General features: G+C 42.3%; 1 protein-coding gene across 1 annotated transcript in view; it reads left to right on the top strand.

Annotated features, from left to right (window-relative positions):
- Positions 1–4,346: 4,346 nt before the first annotated feature.
- Positions 4,347–11,697, top strand: part of LOC309506770 (piggyBac transposable element-derived protein 4-like) — a 255,356-nt gene continuing 248,005 nt past the window's right edge. Inside the window, exon 1 of the mRNA XM_082180734.1 lies at positions 4,347–4,570. The gene's annotated coding sequence lies outside the window, so the exon portion shown is untranslated. The remainder of the gene's footprint in view (positions 4,571–11,697) is intronic.

Below are 11,697 nucleotides of genomic sequence, written 5' to 3'. Positions count from 1 at the left end.
CTATTATCTTGTATTTTTACAAGACAGATTTTACATTCTCTACTAAACGTAAGGACTAAAAGGAAATGGAGGCCACAATAAGCGGCCAACGACATTCAACCTTATGACTTGAATTATTTTATTAAAGGGGCTCAGCGGCAAAAAAAAAAAAAAAAAATCTAATTGAAGGCCAAGCTGTATAAACTAGCTACAATACTCAGCTCTAAAGGGTGGAGGCCTGAGCATACTGCTTCTTAATTTCTAAACAGAAAAGGCCTGACAACGCCCATGAGATATCTGCATGGCAGGCTTTTTGAATATAGCCTGCTACCTGTGTTGCTATCTACCCTGTAACACCACTAGCATTTTTACACCTAGTGCAAAAGACAGGCCTTGGCTAGACAACTCTTGTAGTAAGAGGAGGCCAGTACTAGGAACAACTAGATTTACAGGAATAAATGATCCTGATGGGCTCTACTCTAAGGAGCCTACACTCAGACACTGAGAGGCTTGAGGCGAGAATGCTTAGCAAACCGCCACCAATTTTTAAGGTCAGAGCCTGACCATCAAGACTGCTGTTTGTATACCCGTCACTCTAGACCTACTTAGAGGATTAAAGAGGCCTACTTGGCCTGAAGCAATTCAGTGCTGTCAGCCATCTTCACACTGCTGGGGACTCGCCTATCAGGGAGGCCTGGTCGGGCCTTCTAGCTGATAACAAGTCTATTCTGCTACAAATATACAGTGTTGGGAACCAAACTACACCAACATAACTATTGGGCCCACCCACAGGAGGCCTAATACGGCTAGTTACATGGTCGCGGTTATAATGTATGTCCCACAATGTTGGGACTCACCACCGAGGAGGCCTTTTAAGGCCTACTACCCATCAGGGAGTCTACTGCCCGAACTACTAAGGCCAACCACCAGAGGTAAGCTGGCCTCAAGAGCCCTCTTGGGGGCTACCTGGGCAAGGAGGCCTGCTGAGGCCTGCCACCTAATCGCGCAGCCTTCGTTGGCAGATAAGCCCCAGAGTCAAGGGCCTATCATCTGTACGCATGGGTGTCAGCTCATGGCAATGCTCTGGCTTCACGGGAGCGTACTTCGAAACCAAAAAAGGAAGTGAAGGTTAGAACTTCCCGCTCGACCCAAGCCATAGTGGTGCGAGGTAGAATAATACAGAACTGAGAGTGGGTTACTCACTACCTACCCTGTATCAACAGCGGAGTACTATCACCTAACCCTGGTTCGAGCCTACCAGTGGCTCTAGGGGTAACAGAACCTTATCTGCGCCCAGCCTAGGGAAGTGGGGCTTGATTGCAATCCTCCCACCTACATTGGGTTGCTCGAGCAGGTACCTCAGCGAGCTGAGTGGAGCCTATTCTGGCGGCCTGGGTCCATATACTAGTTCTGCACGGCGGGGTCTGGCAAACAACAAACCAGTCTCTTCGTGAGACAAAAGACGGCCTAAACACAGAAAAAAAAAAAAAGTCTATTGTACCGGGGAGCCCTTATTGAAGGCCTAACCCTAGGTCTTTACTACTCATGCCTCTGCACCAACCTACATTACTTTTCTCAACCCCAAATGCAGAGAAGGGGGCGGGCCTTGACCGAACGAGGAGGCTGTCATATTGGGATATTTAAAAAGCTTACATTCACATAGTGAAGGGCCAGAGGCAGAAATGCTTTAGCAGAACGCCTCCAGCAGCCCTAGTATAGTCTAGGCCAGCTACTACGGTGGCCCTAGTGAGGGCCAGCCTGTCAGCATAGATCAGCATAGAAAAAAAAGGCTCAGTCTGTATGAAAATCTAAACAAAGCTCAGGGGAGCGATGTACTCAGGACCAAACAATGTCAGACGGCCCCATGGGCTGGACATAAGATCTATCTGAAGCTCCAGTGTCAGTCTATACTCCAAAACCCAGTTGTTGTTTTTGGGAGGAGACAAACTACTCTACCCCGAGGTGGCTAATAGCCCAAGGGCTAACACAGATGTGTCTCAGAAATAAAACAAGCGGCAGCATAAAACACTTCCATTCTTTCTATAATGACTTTCTGCCACTTAGCGTTCCACTAACATTCCCAGCCCCAGGCCTGATGTAAGAAACGCCTGGGGAGTCGGGAAGAGAGGAGAGGGCTGAGATGTAACACGCCCTCTGGGAAGATGATCCGTCACCGACGCTGCATGCGTTTGTGCTGGATCACCTCCCTCAGGTCCCTCTTCTTGCGGGAGTCACGCCTCTTCTGCGACCTGCTCCTCCATGGAGGGGGCGCACGAGAGGCGACACTGGCTCTCTGGCCCTGTCTACGATCCTCAGAGCGTGAAGGGCCAGGCCCTCCCGCCTATCTGGGCGTGGATCCAGATCTCAGCAGTATACTGAGACATACATCCCTGCCCCCTGGTCGAGATACCCCAGCAGGTCGGCCTGGTACACCTGCAACACCGCCATGGTGTGCAGGGCAGCACCGGCCTGACCCACTGCCGTGAATGCTCTACCATTCAAACGTGCTGTGGTCTTCAGCAGTTTGGATGGCAGGGTTGGAGCTCTCAGTGTTGATGCCTGCCCAGACACAAGATAGTTTGCAAACGTCTCGTCATTAGGCAGCAACGACACATACCCATGCTCACCGATCCCATCAACATCAGCCAAACTAGCCCGCTGATATCGGTGGATCCGGGCAGGGTATGGGTTCTTCCATGCCCTCTCGATCTCCTTGTGAAGATCAGGAAGGAATGGAAGGCTCGCCTGAGCTGGTGGTCTATGGCCGGGGAGAAAACGATCGTCAAGCCTGCCCCCTTTTTATTTTTTTATTTCTCTTACCGTAATCCTTCAGTGTTTACAAACAGAACAGTCGTTGAAGACGAAAAATGTGAATTTCATGTTTGCCAGGCGCCCCTTTTAAACTTCCGGGTCGCGATGATCACATCATGGGCTGTCGCAGGTCAATAGGATTGCCGTGATTCAATAGCAGTTTCAGACACCTGTCACGCATGTGGCATTCCCCAAAGCATCATTCGATGCAGTGCGAGTTCCCTTTTGAAAGGTAACTACATTATACTTTAGTTACCTGTTTTCTCGTCTAAGGTTTCCAACAATAGATGCTTTGTTGAAACGGTTCACATTCAGCTGGACTTGTTTCCAAGTTTCACTAATGGTCATCCCATGCACAAGAACCAGTGTAGCTTATATTATTAAGTGACAAATGTCCATGTCTTCTAATATTCAACAACCTGTTAAAACAGGTGAAGAGTTTCGAGAAATGTGTCTTTGTTTTGAGAATTTAACTAATGGAGTTTGGGCTCACAGAATTACTTTTAGTGTGTTAGCAATTAAGAAAATAATTAGCACATGGTCTAATTTCTCTATAAGAAGGATCTACTTCTGCCTGGATGCAGAAAGGATATATTTGTCATTTTCCTGTGAACTTTTGGTACTACTTTATTCAACATAGTACACCATTCAATCTTGCACAGCACAAATGAAAAAATCACACCAACAAACTCAGACAGATGAACATAATCGCAGAATTACACACATTCACTTCTGACTCAGATATTTAGCTGTTCAGGCAGCTGGGGTTTTCTGGAGGTCCAGCCTCTAACACTTCCTGTGTGGTGGGCAGAGGTAACAGAACCCATGATCTCTTGTTAAAGTTTGGAGTCAGGGGACACATTTAAGACACATTAAGTGTTGGAAAACCCTCCATTTTCTACTTCCACATCCGATCGCAGACCTTTCACACACTTGTTTCCGCAGCATTGGGAAAACCATTGAATGTACACCCAGTTGTAACCTGGAATACAGCCAAATGTTGCGGCAGAATAAAATTAAATCATGAGTAGGATGGTTGGACTGGGAGCACTGCTAGTAACCTAGTCTGGGTGTGAGGACAGTAAGAAGGGTATAAAACTTCATGACCTGACACAATAAAAATAATGACCTGAAACATCAAATGAGGTTATTAGACAGGACCACTAAATCCATCCATCCTGCAAATATGACAAAGAAAAGGTGCACTGGCACAAATGTATAAAATACATTTATGTAGTAAATGTATCAACATAGGAATCACAATTAACAGACACATATAGTGATTCTTGCCAGCTAAAATAATGTTTCAAAACATGCCCAGATTGCTGTGACCCAATGTAAAATCGGCATCCTGAACCAAAGCCACTGATGGTGTGCATAAATTCTGAATCACTCTGGGTTTTACTTTTTACAACTGTTAGTTATTGTACTCAAATTTGATTAACCAATAGTGCTCATATACAGTCTAACATACTAGGAAGTTTCACATTTTGTACTAAGGCACATACTGATATATCAAACATATACTCACTCACACATATACTCACTATGGGCCCTATTTTAACGATCTGAAACGCAAGTGTCAAGCGCAAAGCGCAAGTAACTTTGTGGGCGGGTCTTGGGCGCTGTTGCTATTTTCCCGGCGGCATAAATGCCTCTTGCACCCGGCGCAAATCTAAAAGGGGTTGGTCTGAAGTAGCTTCATTATTCATAGGTGTGGTTTGGGCGTAACGTGAAATAAACCAATCAGAGCGACATCTCACATTCCCTTTAAGAGCAGGTGCGCTTGTTCTAAAGCGGATTCCTATTATAACGGCGGATTTGCCAGGCGCGCGCCAGGAGCGGTTCACAGCCAAGGAGACCGACGTTCTCGTCAGGGACATTGGGGATGGAGAAACCCACCCAAATTAACTTCGGTTAAACAGGCGTATGATAATTTGGGTAAATGTATAAGCTAGATGTATGCTTTTATAATAAATTGTCTGTCTATCTATCTATCTATCTATCTATCTATCTATCTATCTATCTATCTATCGTAATAATGTATGATTTGCAAAAATGAAAACTGCTGCTTCTGTGTAGATAAGAGAATCAAAGTGCGCGTTGTGCACACGCTACATTGATTATGGCCAAGCATGCGCCCTTAAAATAGCATATGAATAACATGCGCAACGCGCCACTGACTTTAAACAATTTTTTCCTGGTTAGTGGCACAATTGTTTTCTAAACCTGCAAAATAGCATGAAGGAACGTTTGCGCCGGAACACACCTCCTCTTTGCGCTGAACCGCCCCGGGGGAGCGCAAGTGTATTTCCTAACTTACCGACGTGCGTCTGTGGAGGGAAAAGTCCGCTTTGCGCGGGTGCAAAATAGGAACGATACATGCGTCGGTGTACAAAGTCAATTGCGCTGGGTGCAAGATAGGGCCCTATATGTTATCACGATTGTTTCAGCTGCATTGCTTGCTGCTACTGCTGTTGCGTTGGTGTGTGTCTGTAAGCTTCGTATATCTTTCTGTTTTGAATCATTATTTACTATCATTCCTTGTTGTTTATACTGCTAAATATAGCTTACTCAACATCACCACATTAACCCGACATTAACCCGATTGACAGCTTCAATCTAAATTGATATTGCTAGCACAACACGCTAGTAATTCGCTAGCCTGTTAGTGTGCCAGCCGTGCACTCTTTATTTATATAGTTTTTCTTTTGTGTGCTCGCGCCTTTTACGAGTTCATCAAACAACTTAGGTGAGTAGGATCAGTCAACAAACATGGTGAGTCATGTCATCTTCTCCTCTTATTGTCACTTGCACTTCATGTAACATGTATAGCATGTATTCTCTGTCAGCACAGGATTTACATGTGATAAATGCAGGGAGATAGTCAGGCTGGCGGAGAAGATTTCAGAACTAGAGACACGCATCCAAACTTGAATTGAGGTTAATTGTAAGAGTGTAAGGGCTTTAGATACTGCTTTGGATGCGACTAGCTTAGTGAACTCTGTACATTGTTCGGTTCCGGCTGTATACCCGTGCAGCAGGGCAATTGCGTGACGGTGAGGCGCTGTAGTCGCGGGACAAAACAGCACTCTTTCGTTCCGATTACCATAACAAATAGATTCTCCCCACTCAGTGAAACACCCACTGTGAATCCTGTTGAATGTGCCCTAGTTATTGCCGATTCTATTACACGGAACGTGAAAATAGAGACACGAGCCACCATAGTCACATGTTTGCCGGGAGCCAGAGCACCTGACATCAAAGCTAATTTAAAAGTGCTGGCTAATGCTAATCGTAAATTCTCTAAGATTATTATTCACGTCGGCACTAATGATGTTTGACTCCACCAGTCGGAGATCACCAAAATTAACGTTAAAGAGGTGTGTGAACTCGCAACTACAATGTCAGGCACTGTAATTTGCTCTGGTCCCCTTGCTGTTCGCAGGAGTGATGAGATACTTAGTAGATTGTCCTCACTCAATGGCTGGCTGTCTAAGTGGTGTCCGCAAAATAATATAGAATTCATAGACAATTGGAAAAGTTTTTGGGGCAGACCTGACCTGTTTAAAAGAGATGGTATTCATCCCTCCTGGGATGGTGCTGCTCTTCTCTCTAGTAATATGGCACATAGTCTTAGAGCTCAAGCATGAATTGGGGCTCAGGTCAGGAAGCAGACAGACTGGCTAAACCGACCATCTGCTAGCTGTCTCACCTCACCAAGGTCAGATAAATCCTATCACATAGAGACTCTTTCACCTAGATATAATCATATAGAGACTGTGTCTGTTCCCCCGAATTAGGACATACAAAAAACTTCCAAACCCATCTAAGGGTAAACATTTTATTGATGTTCAACAAATAAAAAACAAATATAATACAAATGAGCAAATGATAAAGCTTGGGTTGCTGAATATTCGATCCCTTACTTCAAAAGCACTTATTATTGTTAATGATATGATTACATACTATAACCTAGATGTGCTGTGTTTGACAGAAACCTGGCTGAAACCAAACGATTACATGACTTTAAATGAGTCGGTAACACTTTATAATAACGTTCAGTTGTAAGTCATTTATAATTGGTTAGTTAATGATGAACTAATAATTTACAAAACATTCATAAATGATTAGCAAGTGATATACTAACATTGTATGTATGTTTTGTAAATTCCGTTACAAGTCATTTACAAGTGATTAGTAAATGATTAACTAATTATTTATGAAACATGACTATGCGTTCATAAATTATTAATAAGTGGTATGTTAATTATTGTATGTAGGTTTTGTAGATTCAGTTATAAGTCATTTACAATTGATTAGTTAATGATTAACTAATCATTTACAAAACATGAAAATGCGTTTCATTAGTGTTTCCAACGCCATGGAACAATCACATTTTTTCTTCTTAAAAATATATCTAAATTACGTCATATGCTCTCAATGAAAAATGCAGAACAATTAGTTCATGCGTTCATGACATCAAGGCTAGATTATTGTAATGCTATTATGGGTGGTTGCCCTGCACGCTTAATAAACAAACTACAGCTGGTCCAAAGCGCAGCAGTGGCATTGGCTCCCTATTAAACATTGTATACATTTTTAAATATTGCTGATGTCTTACAAAGCACTAAATGGTTTAGCTCGGCAGTACTTGAGCGAGCTCTTAACGCATTATAGTCCTTCACATCTATTGCGATCTCAAAATTCCGGCCAGTTGACAATACCTAGAATATCAAAATCGACTGCTGGCGGTAGATCCTTTTCCTATTTAGCACCAAAACTTTGGAACAATCTTCCTAACATTGTACGGGAAGCAGACACACTCTGTCAGTTCAAATCTAGACTAAAAACACATCTCTTTGGCCTTGCATACACATAACACATGACTTCTATAATTCAATGTTAGGCTGCATAGTTTAGGTCAGCCGGAACCAGGAACACTCCCCATAAATCCTGATGTACTGGTTACATTATAAGAAGGATAGCATCTATGCTAATATTAGTCTCTCTGTTTATCCGAGGTTTACCGCAGTCCATCGGATCCAGGCCGTATCCAGATCTAATGAAGGACCTGCACCTGGACATGATGCCAACGCAGTCCTGAAGTGTCAAATAGTCCCTCCCCTGTTTACTGAAGTCAGCCGGATCCTGGCCGTATCCAGATCAGATGGTGGACCTGCACCTGGACCCATCCATGACGCATCCCTGAAGTGCCAGCCTCATCAGCCATGTGAAGGCCTCATCGACACGACAGCCATCGGCACTGATCCTCAACAAACTCGTCTCCATACCGGCGTGATGACTCCGACCTTCAACCAGATGGAACTGGATAAATATTCCGAATGTTCTGATCCAATCTGACTTCTGACCTGTAATGCTGCCTGAATCATAATCATACACTGTTCGCTCGTTGGCCAGAGGAGAACTGAGCGACTGAGCCTGGGTTCTCCCAAGGTTTTTTTCTCCATTCTGTCACTGATGGAGTTTTGGTTCTTTGCCACTGTTGCCTTGACTTTTGGCTTGCTTAGTTAGGGACATTTAATATTCAACAATATTATTGATCTGCCTTACAATATTATTGATCTGCCGGTGGATGATGACGCAATTTTCTTCTAGAAACAAACTTTGTTGTATTATTTTCATGTTATCACTGTGAAGCTGCTTTGATACAATCTGTATTGTAAAAAGCGCTATATAAATAAAGGTGACTTGACTCGACTTGACTGATAGCCTAGACGGAGTGTTAGTGGTGGGTTTTTTTCTGTGACCCTTTTTGTGGGTTACATTGTTAAGTCAGTACAACTGACAAGTGATTGTCTTTATGAGTGCATCATTGAATCATTCACTCAACCAATTTGTTCAAACCACTGATTCATTCAGAAACAAAACGGCACAATGATATTTTGCTCGAGAGACACTTGAGAGACACACAACAGTTGATTCTGCTTTGACTTTGTTTGAAACTTTTTTTGTCTAGATCTAATAGTTTGTCCAAAACTGCAATTAAGTATTTTCTATGAAAGCTTGTTTCAGCCACGGAATAAAACAAGTTAAAAGATAATTGCGACTTTTTGTCTCCAGATAGTTTACATCTGGCATCTTGCATATTATAACGTCAGAATCATGTGATATAAAGCCGCAATTGCGAGTTATAAAGTCAGAATTGTGAGATAAAAAGCTTCAAAGATGCACCCAAAGACATGTAATCGAATAAACACAAGAGCTAACGTTACGTAGACCGGACAAATGACAACTGAAACAGATTGACAAACTCATGAAAATGGGGTGAACACAGCTGAAAAGAATGACAAATCATGTGAATGTGCAGTAGGTTATTTCTCAAAGTTGTTGCTGAACATTAGCCTGGTAATATCAAACTCTGCTACTTCGCTTTGCTTCGTAGACAGAGTCTGGAAGGGCATAATAGAAAAGCGTTTGTCTGAAGTTTAAAATCATTGGTTACCCGTAAGCCAATCACATAACATTTGGTTATGACATGTGTTATGCGCTGGCTCAGCCGCATCTAACTTCCACTGTAAACACATGTATGATGCGAAAACAAAACCATCGAGCGAAATACCGGAGTGAACATGGCTGTGAACGACTTTTGCAGAATATGTGAAGTAAATCTACGCATTCACGGTACAATCAGCGTCTACATCCCGGCTCTCAGCCCGCCCTCTGTTCGTTGATTGGCCGGCTGTTTTCAGGCCGGAGGAAAACTGATAGACAGGTCGCTATCTCAGACTGAGTACAGAAGCGAACTGAAATTGAGCGGAAGTATGAAGTCTGACGTAGTCAGGCTAGCTGAACATTGTTGATATTTGAAATCAGCTCAAACAAACACACCCCTCTCTTTATTGCTCTGCCTCCAAAGCTCATCCTCCAATCCTAACTGCCCTGCTTGGTCTCGAACCCCGATCCCTCTGCATGCGAGGCTGGATGCACGAACAATGACGCTAAACAATAAACACCGCATTCTCTAACAGTCATCAGCCTGCACAACTCTCACAAGCTGGCCTACACAATGCAAGAGTGGATGTCTATTTATCGTAGCAGAAGCGCAACAAAATAATGCTTCACAAAAAATAAAGCGCAGATGATGAATGAACGACAAGGAAGCCTTCCCACCGGGTTCGGGTCCAGCTTTCAAATAATAGACAGGTCCAGGTCGGTTCCGGATAGTACATTTATGGCATTTCTCGGATCTGCACAGATCCGGGTCCAGCTTTTGAAATAATAGACGAGTCCGGGTCGGTTCCGTGTAGCACATTACGGGTCCCTTCGGGTTCGGGTGTAGACCTCTACTGTACACTGCAATATTCAATAAAAAGGAAGTCAATTTTGATTGCCACATAACAAGATTTTAAAAAGATTTGTCTTTTTCTTTATAATCTGCCAACTTATTTATCATTGATCATTGTAACAGTTTATCAGCATAGAATTACACCGTATTAATAAGACACATCAAACTAGCTGATTGCTAACATCAGTTTCCTTCTGGATGGCTTCTCTCCCCCAGAACATAAACTTTATTTACATGTAATCTCTGTCCTGTGACAGAGGTAGAGAGGAAAGTGACTGCCTACAGAATGTAGCGTAGAGGCTCGAGACAAATTAATTGTCTTGTTTGGGTGATGGTAATTTGACAGCCATTAGAGGACTGATACAAGGGCAGCAGCGGGTGAACAGGCACGTGTGTGTGTTGTGTTAAAGGTTCTTCTCTTTAAGCGGTTATCCCCTCCCCCCTCTTTTCATTAGTGGAGTCAGAGAGACACTGGAGTGAGGGCACAATTGTGGAACACTTAGTGGAGGTGTGAGAGACAAGATGTGAGTGTGTGTGCGCAGTGGAATGTGCCCTGCTTTCTTCTCCGTCTGCCATTTGTTCCAGTCCCTCTCCATGTTTCATTCTATTCCTTACTTTTGCTATTGTCATCTCTACACAGCAGAGAAATTCTTAATAAAACGATAAAATTATACATTCTAAAATATACTTTGGGAATTTTGACATGTCCTGATGGAATGATACCTATTTTGTTCATTTGAAAATACTCACACCACTATTAAGTACTTTAAATGTATCTAATGAATGCAAAAAGGCAATTCAAATGATCTAAAACTTGAAAAATTATGAAACAATCTCAGAACTTAAAATATATTATAGTTTTCAGTTACACTTTACAACAAGGTCCCATTTGTTACCATTATGTGCAGTTAATGTACAGTACTGTATTAAAATGAACAACATAGTGATCTATATATATATATACATTTTGCCAGTGTTAGTTTATAAAATACAATTGTTAGTTCACACAGCATTTACCAACATTGACAAATACAACTTTGTAATAATTAAAAAAAGAAACAACGTATTAATAAATGTTGACTAAAAGTAAAACTAATTAATGTTGTAGAATTGTTGTTCATTATCAATTCATGTTAACAAATGGAACCTTATTGGCACTGTAAATTATATGATCAATAAGTTATGACAACATATGTTTTTAGATTGCTTTAACTCATCAAAATAAGTTAAGTAATTTCAACTTTGTTATAGAAGATTCAACTTTTTTTAAGTCAGTTTAATTAAATTTAAGTTGAAATGACTCAAACATTCAAGTTGATTGTACTTAAAATGTTAAGGCAGTAACTTTTTTTTTGCAGTGTGTGTTACCCATGTTTCATGTCCATGGACATGCTACGAATCATACCCTTACACATAAACAATCCTCTGATGGTCACATGTCTGTCACATCTCATCATGCAAATGTCCCCAACTTTCAAACTTGAACTTTCATATACAGTGGAAAGCAAAATGTCTTCACACAGGCTTGCGATTCCGGTCTCCCGGAAGTCAATGAATCCAACAGTCTAGTGTGACCGGCCCTTTACACATCACTGCAA

Source organism: Leuciscus leuciscus (genome assembly GCF_965113295.1).
Source record: "Leuciscus leuciscus genome assembly, chromosome: 9".
In the NCBI taxonomy this organism is placed as follows: Eukaryota; Metazoa; Chordata; class Actinopteri; order Cypriniformes; family Leuciscidae; genus Leuciscus; species Leuciscus leuciscus.
The sequence above is the reverse complement of the archived record's forward strand: the minus strand, read 5'-3'. Positions and strand labels throughout refer to the sequence as shown.